We start from the raw sequence: 17,684 nt of genomic DNA, 5'->3' as shown, positions 1-17,684 counted from the left end.
CTTTGTACTTTTATACAGCCCTTTTTTATACTTTATGGACGGGGTCTCACTGAGTTGCTTAGGGCCTCATTAAGTTGCTGAGGCCCTAACTTGCAATCCTCCTGCCTCAGCCTCCTGAGCCGCTGGGATTACAGGCGTGTGCCACCGTGCCTAGCTGAACATATGTTTTCAAATCAATTGGGTAAATACCAAAAAGCACAACAGCTGGATCATATGGTAAGATTACGTTAGCTTTGTAAGAAACTGCTGATCTGTCTTCCAAAGTGGCTGCCTCCTTTTGCATTCCTGCCAGCAACGAAGGAGAGTTGCTGCTGCCCCGCATCTTTTTCGGCATTTCGCATTGTCAGTGTTTTGGAGTGGCCTGTCTATATGTACGCAAAGCAGTATCTCATTACTGTTTTAATTTGCAATTCTCTAATGACATGATGGAAAACAGATTTTCTTTTTTTTTTAATTGTTTTTAGTTGTAGATGGACACAATATCTTTGTTTTATTTATTTATTTGATGTGGTGCTGAGGATTGAACCCAGTGCCTCACTCATGCGAGGCAAGCGCTCAACCACTGAGCTACAACCCCAGCCCCCCTGGGAAAACAGATTTTCATATGCTTATTTGCCACCTGTATATCTTCGATGGTGAGGAACCACTTCAAATCTTTGTCCACTTTTTGTTTGTGTTCTTCTTTTTGAGTTTTAAGAGTTCTTTGTACATTTTGGACACAAATCCTTTGTTGGCTATTTTATCAGATAAATATTTTCTCTTAATCTGTTTCCTATATTTCCATTTGCTTAACATTTAAAAAATTTTTTAGTTGTCAATGGACCTTTATTTTATTTATTTTTATGCGATGCTGAGAATCCAACCCAGGGCCTCACACATGCTAGGCAGGTGCTCCAATACTGAGCTACAGCCCCAGCCCCCATTTGCTTAACATTTATTGAATTTACTGAAAGTCTTGATAATTGCAAGTGGCTTAGGCTTCCCTCAACCTCTGAGAAAGTAGAGATGAGGTAGGAGAAACAGATAGGAATTTCTGGACTTGTTTGGCCATGAGACATATGTGGTCTCTAGCCACTTGGTCCAGTACTGACTGGGGAGTAAGGGGAAAAAAACAAAAAAAAAAATAGTAGTACTGCCCTACCCTATGTTAAACACAAGTAATTTCACATATATTATTCCACAGCCACCTTAAGAAGTAAATCCTATCATTTAGGAAGCCATCAGGCTTGTTGAACATCACATAAGTTAAACAAACTATCCAGGGTCTCACATGGATTATGTGGTGGAATTGAGACTCAGATAAGTCCAGGACACTGTGGGCCAGACGCAAGGTTAACCCACCTCAGGGCAGGTTGGATAACAGTACATGAGGGATGGGTGACAGTTCCAACCCCTGTATCAGACATTGGACCTGAGACTCATCCTGGGCCAGTGTGGAGATCTAAGAGACTGCTCTCAGATGGAAGAAATGCCCACATTAAGACAGATACATCGGATCTGGTTAGAAGCAAGAGCTCAATAAACAGCTGGGGATGTGCACTGTAATCCTGGAAGGAGAAGAAACAGTCAAACATTGAGCAGGGTGCCGAGTGTGGTGGTGTGTGCCTGTAATCCCAGCAACTGCAGAGGCTGAGGCAGGAGGATCAAGAGTTCAAAGCCAGCCTCAGATTAGTAAGGAACTTAGCAACTCAGCAAGACCCTGTGTCTAAATAAAATATTAAAAAGAACTAGGAAAGGCTGGGGGTATAGCTCAGTTGATAGGGTGCTTGCCTTGTGTGCACAAGGCCCTGGGTTCGATCCCCAGCATAACAACAACAAAAAGATTTGGGGAAGTACTGGGGTTGTAGCTCAATTGGTAGAGCGTTTGCCTTGCATGTGTGAGGCACTGGGTTCGATCCTCAGTACCACATAAAAACAAATAAAATAAAGGTATTGTGTCTGTCTATGACTAAAAAAAAAAAGTGGATAAAAAAAAAAAAGAACTGGGGATGTGGCTCAATGGTTAAGCACCCCTGGGTTCAATCCCTTGTACCAAAAAAAGAAAAGAAAATTGAGCAGAATGTGAAGGGTCCACACAAGCAGGCTGAGGCCCAGCCCAAGGCTGCAAATAGAGACAGGGAACTGAATTCCAGTATGAAGAAGGCGAATGGGACTACTCGAGCAAGACACAGTGGGAGTGGAGGAGCCCATCACTAAGGCAGTCAGGTCCCCAGCTTGGGACAGCAAGGCCTACTCCTGCACCACTGCTCATGGTCTGCAGCATGTCTTGTGAGAGTCAAGCTCAAGGTCTGCACACAGTTAAGGTTTCCAGTTATACATTGTCAGAGCCTGCCATTGGAGGGAACAGTAAGAAAGCTTCAAGGAAGGCAGAAACTTCAAGCAGAAGCTCCACGTGTGGACCATGTTTTAGAAAATAAGTGAGGACAAAGATCAGGGCTGTTGGATGCCTGGGGCAGTGATGAACTGGGGGCTCCTGAAACTCCTCTGACACCGGGAGACATCCCAGAAGGGAGCGCAGGGCTGAGCTGAGAGGTATTGCAGGTGAGCCAATTACAGAAACAAGGACATCGCTGAACTAGCACATCTGCCCAAGACTGGCAGCTGGCACCTGAGGGAAGAAGACGTGGTCAACAGTCTCCTCAGACAAGTCAGGTGTACAACCTACAATCCCAGGCTTCTTCAGGATTCAGGTACGCCATGCTTCATGTAAGATAAATGTTCCTGAAAATGATATATAAATTGGATTTTGCACATTGATGGATACTTTAAATTTCCAGGGGAATTTGCTGCTTAGAGGAAATTATTATTATTATTGTAAATCTGGTTTCAATCCATTGGATTTTCTTAAAAAGACCATTTTTTGCCTTCTCTCTCTCTCTCTCTCTCTCTCTCTCTCTCACACACACACACACACACACACTAACTGTATTTAAAAGAATTAATGGATGCTGCTAGCATGCCCTTATTTTTACAAAGTTTAAATTTTATTCCTTACAATATATTCATTAACCTAAAACATAATGGTCTAAAGCAGTAATTCCTACACCTAACTGACGTAAGCTGGTAGTCTTAAAGAATACAGATTCCTGGGCCCTACCACTTGAGTTTCGGACTCTGAAGGCAGCATAGAAAGGCACCCAGACTCCCTGGGGGAGCGTATGGCTTAGCATTGCTGTGCAGCTGTAGAGATTAATGGCAGATGGAAGTTAACCTGGAGATGATCTTTTTTGCAGTCATTGGATAATTTCTTTCCAGCCTGATGTGAAAGCAGAGCCTGGACACAGCAGGCCCCTGGGCTCCAGGATAGGCCTCCAGATTCAAGGCAGAGTGTGTCACTGTGCCAGGGCCTGGGACCTTCATCTAGAATTCTAGCGGAGGTAGGGGTTATAATCACTCATAGAATACCTAAAGGTTATTGGGAAAACTGAATATGGTTGTGAAGTAGTATAATGCCTGCCCACGCCCCATGATGTCCATGTCACACTCCCTAAAGTCGTGAATATGTGAGGTCATGTAGCAAAAAGAGATGGCTGCCAGTTGGCTGTCTTCAGGTGGGAGATTATGCTGGGTTATCAGGTGGGCCCAATGTAATGACAAGAGTACTTAACAGCAGAAGAGGAAGGCAGGAGAGAGGCCAGAGAGATGAGTATGCGAGAAGGATTCCATTAAACACTGTTGGACAAATAGGGCCATAGGCCAAGGGATGTGGGTAGCCTCTAAGAGCAGGGACACGTTGCAGCTGTCACTCTTCAGTGAGACCCCTGCCACATTCTGACTTCCCAAACTGTGAGATAATAAATTTGTGTAGTTTTAGGCCACCAAATTTAAGGTAATTTCTTCCCCTTCTACCAGAAATAGGAAACAAAAACAATACTCATGACCAAGTTCTAAAAAAGAAAAAAAAATTTTTTTAGAATGCAAGAAAAGGAAAGTAGAACTTGAAAGTCTGACAGACTTCTTTGTATGGCCAGGCCCTGCAAACCATCACCAACAGTTTCCTTTTCTTGTCTTTGAAGAAACAAAGATTTTTTTTTTTTTAATGAAATGAGAACAGGCTCCTTTATTAGGCCAAGTTTTTAACACAGTTAAAATAGGATGGTGGTAAGATCCAGAATCTATATTTTAAAAATCTCCCTAGGTGTCTCTAGTATGCAGCCAGGTTTGCAAATCACTGGTCTAAAAATGCAATTCTAACCCACATAATTATGAGGTGGCCGCATACCTGGAGAGTGAGTCCCCGTGGATTATGATTAACCTGGGAAGACAGAACACATGGGGTGACCGCAGAGACGGGGTCTGGTGAGGCAACACTGCAACACTTCACGTGTGACCTGCACCGTGGAATGGTGAGCATGCTCCCATTAAACACGAACACCTCCAAAGTAGAAAACAGGCCAAGGAGGGTGTTTTAATTAATGATTGATGGTTGTGAGGACGGAGGGCTAATTGATTCAAGGGACAGGCAATAGCAGGGGGAGGGAAGGCCAGAGGAGTTGCAGGGAACTGAACGCAGTTCAGTGGAGGCAGATGCAGAGTAGTGCACTTTCTGGAAAAGGGAAGAAAATAGCACAAAAACAGGCAGGTCAGGGGAAGAGTGCAACATTAGAAAAGGCTCTGGAGACCAGGCCTGTCTCAGGGTGGTGTGTGGTGCTGGGGTGCCAGGGGTACAGCAAGGCCTCTCAGCCTAGGCCTCCCATTCACAAAGGCACTGAAATTTAAGCACTTTTTTTTTTTTTGTGGTGCTGAGGATCGAACCCAGGGCCTTGTGCATGTGAGGCAAGCACTCTACAAACTGAGCCATATCCCCAGCCCTGAAATTTAGATTTCTGACATCTTTTAGTATCTGATAAAGGTGTTCTTTGTTGTTGTTGTTGTTGTCTTAAGTTGTGGATGGACACAATACCTTTATTTTATTTATTTATCTTTATGTGGTGCTGAGGTCAAACCCAGGGCCTCGTACATTCGAGACGAGCACTCTTCCACTGAGCCACAACCCTAGCCCTCTGATGAAGGTGTTTGTTTGCAAAGCATACCACAGTTTTATGATCCCGTTTTTACAACTTATCCTTTTTAATGTATTGGGAGCCTCAAAAAATGAGGCCAGTGGTGTAGAATCGGTGGTGGATTGGAGGATTTGGCCAGTTGATGGAGCCAGCATATGTGAGCAGCCATGGGGCATTATTTAAGGATACAGGATGAGGGTTCATAGTGAACAGGGCTGGAGGAATTGGAATCCAAAGAGGAAAGGAGACTGACTTTGTTTATTTTCCTGAGTGTTAATAGGTACTTCTTCTATTTTTCCTTTTCCCCCAGAGTTATGTATGTACATAATCTACTAACAACTAGTTCTACAAGGTTTATTATACAAGACAACTTTCCCTGCCCTTTCGCACCATTTCCCTATGTTTTAATCTCTTTTAGATGATTCTTTCGTTATTTATCTCCAGTTCTATAAATTGTCATGGTTGAAACATTATTCTTTGATGTTTCCATTTTAACCATTATTGCATTTTTCCCCAGCACAGAAGATCAGGATTTGGTGTCTTTCCTCCCTCTACCCTTATCCACCATACACACTAATTCCCCCCACCCCCATTCTTCCAATATACTTTGTGGTCATGTTGGTTAGTGGATCTTCACTGTTTATGTCCTCAAGACTAGAAAACACTCTTTGTAGCTGAGCCATCTAGTAAACTGCGATAACTTTTCCTTTCTTGCATACCTTTTTGTTGTCCCTGGGGCTAATAACTGTCTTATTATTAAGACAGTTTCATTATTATTAAGAAATGGTTTCATTTTCTATGTATTTATACTTGCCATTTCAAGACATTCAGAACCTTCAGATACTCTAATAATTTCACCAATCCTTAAAAATAAAATAAAAAAAAAAAAGTCTCCTGGAGCCTTCCCCCCTGCTCCAGCATGCATCTGAGACCCTCCCCGCCCCTCCCACCTTGGAATCTCTCTTCACCTTCATCCCGGGATTCTCCTTCCTTCTGGTTGAAAGGAGTGCCTTCCGTCTTTGTTTACTTGTTGTTTTGACAGTGTTTGGGGGATTTCCTGAGGCAGGGGCACGTGATATAAATTTTTACAATCTTGCACGTTGGAAAATGCTTTAATCTCCTCTGAGACTTGCTGAGTTGTTTGGGTTAGATATAAAATCCTAAATTGGAAATGATTTCCTCTTGAGAAGGGTCATTACCCAGGGCTCATTTTCTCCTCCTCTTTGGATGCTTGTAGCATCTTTTCTTTGTCCTCAATGTGCTGAGATTTCCCACTGGTGCACCTTGGGGTGGGTGTTCTCCATCCTCCCGTGGACATTTGGTGGCCCTTTTATTCCTGAAATGCATGCCTGAGAGCTGTGAGAAAAGGCTGAATTATTTATTTAATGACTTCCTAAGGACTTCCTCTCTTCTGGTTTCTCTGTTCTCTTTTCGGATCTCCTATTTGCATATAGCAGACCTCTTGTTCTGGTCTCTTGATTTTCTGATCTTTGCTTTCATTTGTCTATTTTCTCTCTTTTGTCCAAATTTCAGAGAGATATTCTCTTTTCTATTTTCTAGCTCTTTTATCAAAATTTTATTTTTATCATATTTCTAACTTCCGTGTGTGTGTGTGGGGGCGGGGGTCACTGGGGATCAAACTCAGGAGTGCTCTACCACTGAGCTACATCCCCAGCCCTTTTCATTTTAGTTTTTTTGAGACAGGATCTTGCTAAATTGCTGAGGTTGGCCTCGAACTTTTGATCCTCCTGCCTCAGGCTCCAAAGTCTTTGGGATTACGGGCTCACACCAGGGCATCCATCTAAAATTTAGAGTTGTTTCTTTCCACAGACATCTTTAGGAAAATGTGAAAGATTTATACACTCTGAAGAGAAATCAGAATATGGAAGGGTTCTTATTTGTTTCCTGAACATTCTTGTATTCACGTCATCTTCTTTTTTGGTGAGTATATACCTTAACTCTGAGGATATTAATCAAAGGGTATTTGATGTTTTCCTCAACCTTCTTAGTCTCTCCCTTTTCTCGAAGTTGCTCCTTTCTATTCATTTTGGTCTCTATTTCATGTGAGAGGCTTTCCTCAAGGTCTGGTAAGTCTAGGTTATTTGCTCTTATTTAAGAATGGGGGCTAAGGGGCTGGGGCTTAGTTGTAGCCCACTCGCTTAGCACATATGAGGCACTGCGTTTGATTCTCAGCACCACGTATAAATAAATAAAATAAAAGTGAATCAACAACTAAAAAATAAAAACAAATTAAAAAAAAAAAAGGATGGGGGCTATAAAGTTGAGTGGCAGTTCTGAAAATGTAGGGGCTTATTGACCAGAGGCTCCACCACATGCTCTGACTGGGTCTTTTACTTGGGGGACCCCCACATAAATGCTTTTAATTTTTTTTCTCTTGGGGGAGACCAAATTCCTGTGAGAAGTCTCTTCTAGGCTCATGCCCAGAGCGTATAATTCTGACTGCCAGCATTGTGGAGCCCACTGGGACAGAGCAGTTCTGCTCAGCATCGGTCCACTTCATCCCTCAGTTTCCAGGATAGCACCCAGTCCTTAGCTCTGCCCAGTGTCCTCCAATCTTTTTTTTTTTTTTTTTTTTTTTTTAGTACTGAGGATTGAGTTCAGGGCCTCTCGACCACTTTGCCACATCCCTGTTTTGTATTTTATTTAGAGACAGGGTCTCACTGAATTGCTTAGCACCTCACTAAATTGCCAATGCTGGCTTTGAACTCATGATCCTCCTGTCTCAGTCTCACTAGCTGCTGGGATTACAGGCCTGCACCACTGCACCCAGCCCAGTGTCCTCCAGTCTATAGACCTTCCATTCTGGTTTCTCTGGAGATGGGCGCTTCCTTGGCTTTGCAGGGAGCGGAGGAGTCTGGGAGTCTAGTTGTTTCCCAAACAGAACCACTCCTGGTTTTAGCCTGCCCCACCTCTTTCCAGAGCAGCCTGGTGTTGCCAATTCCTGAGCCTCTGGGGATTCTGGTTGGTTTCTCAGATTTCCTCAGTGCTGATTTAGGATTCAGTTTTCCTGTGTCTGTGTTATCCTTGACCACATTTCTTACTTTCCTGCCTTCAAAATGTTGCTACGGGAAGTTAAAAAGAAAGAAAGAAAAGTTCTATTATTTCTTTCCTTTCTCAGAAGAGAGAAAAAGGTGGTGTGCACATGTGGGTGTTCTATCTTCCATCTTTACCTGGAAATTGGGAGATTTCCTTTTCACTCTTGATCTTTTTCTGTTGTTTTAATTGTTAATCAATATTTGGTCACCATTATTAATTATTGTGAATTGTGTTACTTTTCAAGTGAAGACAATCCAGTTGACTTTTTTTTTTTTTTTAACTTCAGTGAAGATGAGGGAATAGCCTGTAAGAACTGTGAAATAATGATCAGACTTGACGTCTCCGGTGCTTCCCAAATGCAGACCTCAGCAGGAGCTGCGTGTATGTGCCTGTGTATTTACTAAGGAAACAGCTGAGCCTACCTGGGATGATAATATGCCCATAAATGATGACACCAGACCAGTAAAAAAACAATACACCCACAAGCAGGAAACAAAGTAGGTCAGAGTGAGTCACCAGCCGTGGTGTGTAAAGTTTTTCTCATCGTTGTTACTTCAGCCCAGAGCAGAATCTTAGTCTGGTTCTCCAACAGTTGTCTCAAAACTTTTCGATTGCCCATCCTTTGAAGAAAAATATTTTAACACACCCTCAAATATGTCAATTTATTTGCAAATTGCACATGTCATATCCATATCGACATAGCATAATATATACAAGTAGAGATTCTTTAATAGAATGCAATGGAAAATAAAATGAGTTCTAATATTTTCCTTCACTATTCCAGAGACTCATTTTGCACTCCATGGAATTCTCCAGCAGGATAAGGCTCAGAACACCTTGGAAGCTTTTTCAAAAGACTCCTACTGAGACTCTACCTGGTCATCTGAATCAGAACTTCCCTGGGTAGGGTCCTAGCCAGGATATTTTGAAAAATTTCCCAGTTGATTCCCATGTACACCTATGATTAAGAAATTCAACTCAAAAAATTCAAGAAAATGTGCCCTTCAAAAACCGGAAATGGGGGCTGGGGTTGTGACTCAGTGGTAGAGTGCTCACCTAGCATGCTTGAGGCACTGAGTTCAATCCTCAGCACCACATAAATGTAAAATAAAGATACTGTGCCCACTTAAAAAACTAAAAAATAAATATTTAAAAACAAACAAACAAACAATCTGGAAATGGTAGGCAAATGGCTACTGAGTGCAAAGAGAAGGCAATTAACAATGTGAAATTTACAGTTCAATTAAATATCTGGATCATCATGTGCCTCATAAAACTTCCCATTTCTATATTTTTCTTCCTCTATGTCCTCTCCCCTTACTTAAAAAAATAGCATTGACTCATTATTTTAAGTAATAGACATAGACATTCATTGTAGGAAACACATATAAGCAAAAAGAAGAAAATAAAAATTTATCTATAGCCAGGCACAGTGGCACATGCCTGTAATCCCAGTGGCTCAAGAGGCTGAGGATCACAGGTTCAAAGCCAGCCTCAGCAATTTAGCGAGGTTCTAAGCAACTCAGTGAGACCCTGTCTCTAAATTTAAAAAAATATAAAAAGAGCTGGGGATGTGACTCAGTGGTAAAGTGCCCCTATGTTCAATCCCTGGTACCAAAACAAACAATCTAACTAACAAACCCACACATCTGTGGAATCCTACCATTCCAAAGTAACAATTAAAATTTTTATTCATAACCTTCCAAAAATCTACGCAAACATATACTTAAGAGGGGAAACCTATTGAAAATGCTGTTTTCATCCTGACTTTTCCCCCTCAGTAATTATATTCTTTTCCGTGGTAATAAAGAATGAACCTCTGACAGAGCCTCGGAGCTGATCAGCTGGTGATGTTAGAAGCCCCTTGAGTCTGGCCAACCGGCTGACCCCTTCTCACGCTCATCTCTTCCTTCTGATTGGGCCTCACTTCCTGGCTCACCCTCTGTTTACGCTCTGCGGCTCGTTCCTTTTCACTTTTCCTTCATTCTCTATCCTCATTTCTCCACTAAAGCCACCAAGGCCTTCAGGACAAGGGTTAATATTTGACATAATTACACTTCCTGCCAACTTGACGAGGGGTGCGTAACAAGGGAGCTGGGAGAGACTGCTGCACCCTCCTCTGCAGTGGGGATTTTCTGAGCAAGTCCAGACAAGGGCCCTCTGTTCTTGATGACTATCTGTTATTTTCACTTGGGAGCCCAAATTAAAGTTGCTTATTTGCCTTAGCAGCAAGGTGTGGCCAGAGGCAGCCCAGGGTACTCAGATTGTCAGTGAAGAGCCATTTCAGAGAAATTGCATTTCTGAAATTGAAACCAAGGCAGATAGAACTCCCTTCAGTTGACACAAGGTAAGGGCTGGGAAGGAGGTTGGCCTGAAAATCCAGAACAGACCAGGTGCAGCACTTCTGCCTGGATGGTAATCAGTTTCCCCACCGGTTTTATAAAACTGGTTGCAGAAAACCAGTTCCTCCTGCTGTAGGTAACAAGGATCTTCTGAATGCTGGTTACCTCCCCAACCTGCTGACAAAGAACTTTCCATTTATATTTATGAATCCACTGGTAGTGAAGAAAACCCCCGAACTCTGAAGCTTCACTGGGATAGCACAAAAGAAAAAAAGCACTTTCCACCACACTCGAGCCAAATTGGGTTTTCCAGAGGCTGTGTGAAATTATTGGTTTCATTACATGCAAATCATTACCCCCAAACCAACTATGTTCTTGGGAATGAAATTGTCATTGGCTTTATTGACTAGGAGAGGCTAATTAGCCAACTCTCTAAGGGCATTCTGCTATGGAAGTTTCTAGAAAATGAAAAAAACAGTGACTCATTCTCTGCGCTCACCCCCAACACCAAAATGCTTCCTGCAGCAGTGGTAGCTTATTTGTTATCAGTCAGAGTGGGGGTGTAGCACCTGGGTTGCATAGATGCTTCGGGGGGGACAGAAATTAAGTGTTTCAACAGGGGTATTAGTCACAGGGGGTGGGACCCTCTCTGTCAGCTCATAAAAGTAGGAGCCAGAGAAGCTGATGATAGCTGAAACAGGGGAACATCCCCTTCACACAACCTCTTCTCTCTTTTCCCAGTAGCAGCTACTTAAAAAGTAGCAGTTAGCCAGGTGTGGTGGCACACGTCTGTAATCCCAGTAATTTGGGAGGCTGAGACAGGAGGTGCACAAGTTCCAGGCCAGCCTCAGCAACATAGTGAGGCCTTAAGCAACTTGGTGAGACTCTGTTAAAAAAAAAAAAAAAAAAAAATTGAAAGGGATGGGGAAGTAGCTCAGTGGTAAAGTGCCCCTGGATCAGATCTCCAGTAACAACAACAACAACAACAACAACAATAACAAAAAATATAGCACTTAGCATGTGGAGAATGTCAGAAAGAGGTGAGAAATGGGGAAAATACATCTTGACATAAATATTTCTAGAAAGGATCTCTTCCATTCAATGGAGGAGTTGAAACTAAAAATATCTTTAAAAAAAAATTTTTTTTTTTTTTAATTTTTGTTTCAGCTAGAATGGAAAGTTCTTCCCTCCCTCCAGGGAAACTAATCTCTACTTGTAGTAGCACTGGAAGTGCCACCATTAGTGACTCATTCCTCCATATATATTGCAGGGGGACCTGGCATTTAAGAGGCCCATATCAAAAGGCAAATACTTAGGATGCTGGCCAAAGATTTTCACTGGCATCAGAATCCTTGAGATAACTTTCAAATATGGGCTCCTGGCACACACGCACATATTCCATGCTCCCCTGCTACAACCACGACCTTCAAACAATAGGCGGGTTCTCCCGTTCCCTGGTTTCTGCCAGGACTTTGGTGTCATTAACTTTAGTTCCTGTTTTGCAGGTTAGAAAATGGTTTCCACTTGGATAATGATTTGACTACCACAGTCAGAAACAACCCTCTTTAGTTAAGGGTGAAAACCATGGAAAAGTATAAATAGTTGCTTTTTTTTTTTTTTTAATTCAATGTTTCCAAGGAAAGTCTATATTGGAGTCAACAATGTCATTTTTCCTACCCTGAATCCTGGGTCCCCTTTTATATCCTGTCTCTCTTTTCTCTCTACTTTCTCTATTATTATATTCCCTTCTTCCTTCTCCCCTTCAAGAGGCAAACATAGTGGGAATGCAATTTGTATTTGTATTGTATTTACTAAATTATGTTGCATTTTCTTTATATAACATAGGTTTAATAATTGACTTGAGTATGTGGTTATTTATGTGAGTTGGCCTTTTTTTTCTCTCTCTCAATGGGCTAGTGACTATCACAAGGAAAAATAGGTCCTTACTTCTATCTCATGACATTAAGAGTGAAGGAATAATGAACAATGGGTTAAAGAAGACATCAAGGAGGAGATATAAAAAATTCTTAGAGGTAAATGAGATCACAGACACAACATATCGAAACCTCTGAGACACAATGAAAGCAATACTGAGAGGAAAATGCATTGCATGGAGTTACTTCCTTAAAAGAAGAAAAAGTCAACACATAAATGACCTCACACTACATCTCAAAGCCCTAGAGAAAGAAGAACAAATCAGCAGCAAAAGCAGTAGGAGGCAAGAAATAATTAAAATGAGACTGAAATCAATGAAATTGAAACAAAAGAAACAATTGAAAAAATTGACAAAACAAAAAGTTGGTTCTTTGAAAAAATAAATAACATTGACAGACCTGTAGCCAAGCTAACGAAGGGGAGGAGACAGAGAACTCAAATTACCAGCATATGTGATGAAAAAGGCAATATCACAACAGACACTACAGAAATACAGAGGATAATTATTTTGAAATCTTATACTCCAATAAAATAGAAGGCATTGACAAATTTCTTAAGTCATATGATTTGCCCAGGTTAAGGCAGGAAGATATACACAATTTAAACAGACCAATATCAAGTGAGGAAATAGAAGAAGCCATCAAAACTGGGCTGGGGATGGGGCTCAAGCAGTAATGTGCTCGCCTGGCATGCGCGCAACGCTGGGTTCGATCCTCAGCACCACATAAAATAAAATAAAGATGTTGTGTCCACCGAAAACTGAAAAATAAATATTAAAAAATTCTCTCTCTCTCTCTCTCCTCTCATCTCTCTCTCTCTCTCTCTCTCTTAAAAAAAAAAAAAAAAAGAGCTTACCAACCAAGAAAAGCCCAGGACCAGATGGATACACAGCCGAGTTCTACAAGACCTTTAAAGAAGAACTAATACGAATACTCTTCAACTTATTTCAGGAAATAGAAAAAAGAGGGAACACTTCCAAACTCATTCTATGGGGTGTATATCCCCCTGATCCCAAAACCAGGCAAAGACACATCATAAAAAGAGAATTTCAGACCAATATCTCTAATGAACATAGATGCAAAAATTCTCAATAAAATTCTGGCAATTCAAATACAAAAACATATCAAAAAGATTGTGCACCACGATCAAGTGGGATTCATCCCAGGATGCAAGGTTGGTTCAACATACGGAAATCAATAAATGTAATTCATCACATCAATAGACTTAAAGATAAGAATCATATGATCATCTCAAAAGATGCAGAAAAAGCATTTGACAAAATACAGCACCCCTTTATGTTCAAAACACTAGAAAAACTAGGGATAACAGGAACATACCTCAATATTGTAAAGGCTATCTGCTGAGGGCCATAGCCAAGTCGGGATGACGCATGGCATTTTTGCCAGAAGTAGTGGTTGAGAGGTGACGCCAGCGAGCCATTAAGATGATGACTTTTGAGTTCTCACAGAGTTACCATTGAGTTCCGGTTGAGCTCTCACGGGGATTACTGAAGAGTTCTCATTGGTTGGGGATTTTCCGGTTGGTGGTTCCTGGAGGAGCTGCGTGGAGTTCGGGAGAGTTCCTAGGGAGAGTGTGTGGAGTATGCTGGTGGAGTTCAGAAATAAAGTTTGTTCCTCTTGAGTGGCTCGTGATTTGTGCCCAGCCAGACTGCGGCAGCTATCTATGCTAAGCCTCAGGCCAACATCATTCTAAATGGAGAAAAATTGAAGGCATTCCCTCTAAAAACTGGAACAAGACAGGGATGCCCTCTTTCACCACCGCTATTCAACATAGTTCTTGAAACACTGGCCAGAGTAATTAGACAGATGAAAGAAATCAAAGGGATATGTATAGGAAAAGAAGAACTTAAATTAGCACTCTTCGCTGATGATATGATTCTATACCTAGAAGACCCCCCAAAAAAAAAAACTCCACCAGAAAACTTCTAGAACTAGTAAATGAATTCAGCAAAGTAGCAGAATACAAAATCAGCACCCATAAACCAAAAGCATTTCTGTATATCAGTGACAAAGCTTATGAGAAGGAAATGAGGAAAACTACCCCATTCACAATAACCTCAAAAAAAAAAATACTTGAGAATCAACTTAATGAAAGAGGTAAAAGATCTATATAATGAAAACTATAGAACCCTAAGGAGAGAAATCAAAGAAGACCTTAGAAGATGGAAAGATCTACCTTGCTCTTGGATAGGTAGGATTAACATTATCAAAATGACCATACTACCAAAAGCACTATACAGATTTAATGCAATTCCAATCAAAATCCCAACAGCATTCCTCATAGACATAGAAAAAGCAATCATGAAATTCATCTGGAAAAATAAGAGACTCAGAATAGTTAAAGCAATGCTTAGTAAGAAAAGTGAAGCAGATGGCATTACTATACCAGACCTTAAACTATACTAGAGCAATAGTAACAAAAACAGCATGGTATTGGCACCAAAACACACTGATAGACCAATGGTACAGAATAGAGGCACAGAGATTAACCCACAAAATTACAATTATTTTATATTAGACAAAGGTGCCAAAAACATGCACTGGAGAAAAATTAGCATCTTCAACAAATGGTGCTGGGAAAACTGGAAATCCACATGCAACAAAATGAAATTGAATCCCTATTTCTCACCATGCACAAAACTTAACTCAAAACAGATCAAGGATCTAGCAATTAAACCAGAGACTCTGCGTATAACAGAAGAAAAAGTAGGCCCTAATCTTAATTATGTGGGATTAGGCCCCAACTTCCTTAACAAGACTCTTATAGTGCAAGAATTAAAATCAAGAATCAGTAAATGGTATGGAATCAAACTAAAAAGTTTCTTCTCAACAAAAGAAACAATCTGTGAGGTGAACAGAGAGCCCACATCCTGGGAGCAAATTTTTACACCTCACACATAAGATAGAGCATTAATCTCTAGGGTATATAAAGAACTCAAAAAGCTAAGCACTGAAAAAACAAATAACCCAATCAACAAATGGGCCAAGGACCTGAGCAGACACTTCTCAGAAGAGGATATACAATCAATTAACAAATATATGAAAAAGTGCTCATCATCTCTAGCAATCAGAGAAATGCAAATCAAAACTACTCTATCATCTCAATCCAGTCAGAATGGCAGCTATTATGAAGACAACAATAAGTGTTGGTGAGGATGTGGGGAAAACAGCACACTCATACACTGCTGGTGGGACTGCAAATTGGTACAGCCAATATGGAAAGCAGTATGGAGATTCCTTGGAAATCTGGAAATTAGAACCACCATTTGACCCAGCTACCCCTCTCCTCGGATTATACCCAAAACAGCATACTACAGGGGCACAGCCACATCGATATTTATAGCAGCACAATTCACAATAGCTAAACTGTGGAGCCAACCTAGATGCCTTTCAATGGATGAATGGATGAAAAAAATGTGGCATATAGACACAATGGAATTTTACTCAGCAATAAAAGAGAATAAAATCGTGGCATATGCAAGTAAATGAACAGCATTGGAAAAAATAATGCTAAGTGAAGTTAGCCAATCCCCCAAAAACAAATGCTGAATGTTTTCTCTGATATAAGGAGGCTGACTCATAGTGAGGTAGGGAGGGGGAGCATGGGAGGAATAGATGAATTCTAGATAGGGCAGAGGAGTGGGAGGGAAAGGGAGGGCAAAGGGGATTAGCAAGGGTGGCGGAATGTGATGGACATCATTATCCAAAGTACATGTATGAAGACTCAAATTGGGTGTCAACATACTTTATATATAAACAGAGATATGAAAAATTGTGGTTTATATGTGTAATAAGAATTGTAATGCAAAAATAAAACAAAAAAACAAAGTACATGTATAAAGGCATGAATTGGCGTGAACATACTCTATATACAAAGATAGGAAAAATTGTACTCTATATGTGATATAAGAATTGTAATGCATTCCACTGTTGTGTAAAAAAAAAAAAAAAAAAGAGTGACGGAATAATTATTAGATACCTAGAGCCACAGGATCACCTAGAAAGTTCCAGAGGGCAGTAAAGAGTGAGTTGGGGGTTTGAAAAAACAAGACCAAGGACAACATTTTTTTACCTCCCAGTTTGGCAAAAGAGTAACCTGAAAGGCATCCCCTCTCAGCCTGCCCTGGTCAACCACCTCCATGGGGAAGCAGGAGCTGAAGACCCCAGAGGCTGCTCTCTACCTGTGCCTTACCTAGGGTGTGTTTTCAAGGGGTGGTACATGGAACCCAGGGTTGTTCTATAGAGTGGGGACTGTATGCAATGCACCTTTCCTGCCTGTTGGTCTCCTTTTCTCCATTGTAACACACAGAGGTGAAATCATATGAAATCAACACCAAGGACCCCACAAAAGTTAAGAAGCCTCTGCAGGGTTGTGAGAGCACAGTGTGGACAGAAGATGGGGGAAGCCCATCTGGATTCTCCAGAAGTTTAGAAGTAGTTTGGAGAACGAGGTTACTTCTACTTTCAAGCCTCAGCTGGCCGAGCCCTCCTCTCCCCTCCGTGGAGATTCTTGCTTAAGCCATCCCTTAGGCTACATGGCTGGCCTCCTAGCTCTGTGCTGCTGCCCAGAGCCCTGCCCTGTGAGAAGGTGTGGTGCAGAAGGAACACATGGCCTGGACCCTCACCTCCCCAGAGCACCCAGCTGCTGGTCTGCTGGTCCTAGACCACGTCTGGAGACCAGCATGTGACAGCCACAACCTCCGGCCACTGTGTCAGCTGTCTCTGCACTTCCTCTTTTTTTTTTTTTTTTCACTTTTTCTGCTAAAAATAATGACTGTCAAAGTTTCCACTATCTAGAGATTCTGGGACAAGATTAGATGTAGTCAAAAGGAAATTCTCTACCCTCAAAAAAAAAAATGAACAAAATGTCGTTTTATGAGTAGGAACTTGACTTCCTTGGATATAGAATATTTCATAGAGCGTCACGATGCTCATTTTTGTTTGGTGTAACTGTGGTTAATAGCAAAATTGAAGCTACCCGAGAAATAGATGAGGAACTTCATGATAAAGAGAAGAACTAACCAAGCTGTTGAAAACAGAGGGTCAAAATAGAGATTAGTTCTCTATTTGAGAGTCTCTCTCTCTCTCTCTCTCTCTCTCTCTCTCTCTCTCTCTCTCTCTCTCTCTCTCTCTCTCCCTGCCTCTCTCTGGTGATACTGGCTGTCAAAACCAGGGCCTGCTAGCGTGCGTAGGCCCTACCACTGAGCTACACCCCCCCACCCCTTCTCTCACATATATGACCTTTCTTCAATAAAAAGGACAATAGGAACAACAAATTGTGTAACCCATTTTCTCAACTTTCATAGGAACTTTTGTGTTTCCTGTCT

General features: G+C 41.4%; 1 long non-coding RNA gene across 1 annotated transcript in view; it reads left to right on the top strand.

The window, feature by feature from the left end:
* Positions 1-2,341: 2,341 nt before the first annotated feature.
* Positions 2,342-17,684, top strand: part of LOC124099182 (uncharacterized) — a 38,249-nt gene continuing 22,906 nt past the window's right edge. The window contains exons 1-2 of the long non-coding RNA XR_006853854.2: positions 2,342-2,690; positions 6,834-6,944. This is a non-coding gene — a long non-coding RNA (uncharacterized LOC124099182). The remainder of the gene's footprint in view (positions 2,691-6,833; positions 6,945-17,684) is intronic.

The sequence above is a fragment of the Marmota monax genome, unplaced genomic scaffold (genome assembly GCF_021218885.2).
Source record: "Marmota monax isolate L192 unplaced genomic scaffold, Marmota_monax_Labrador192_F-V1.1 WCK01_AAM20220418_F8-fsc00011, whole genome shotgun sequence".
In the NCBI taxonomy this organism is placed as follows: domain Eukaryota; kingdom Metazoa; phylum Chordata; class Mammalia; order Rodentia; family Sciuridae; genus Marmota; species Marmota monax.
This window is presented reverse-complemented; position numbering and strand designations above follow the sequence as displayed.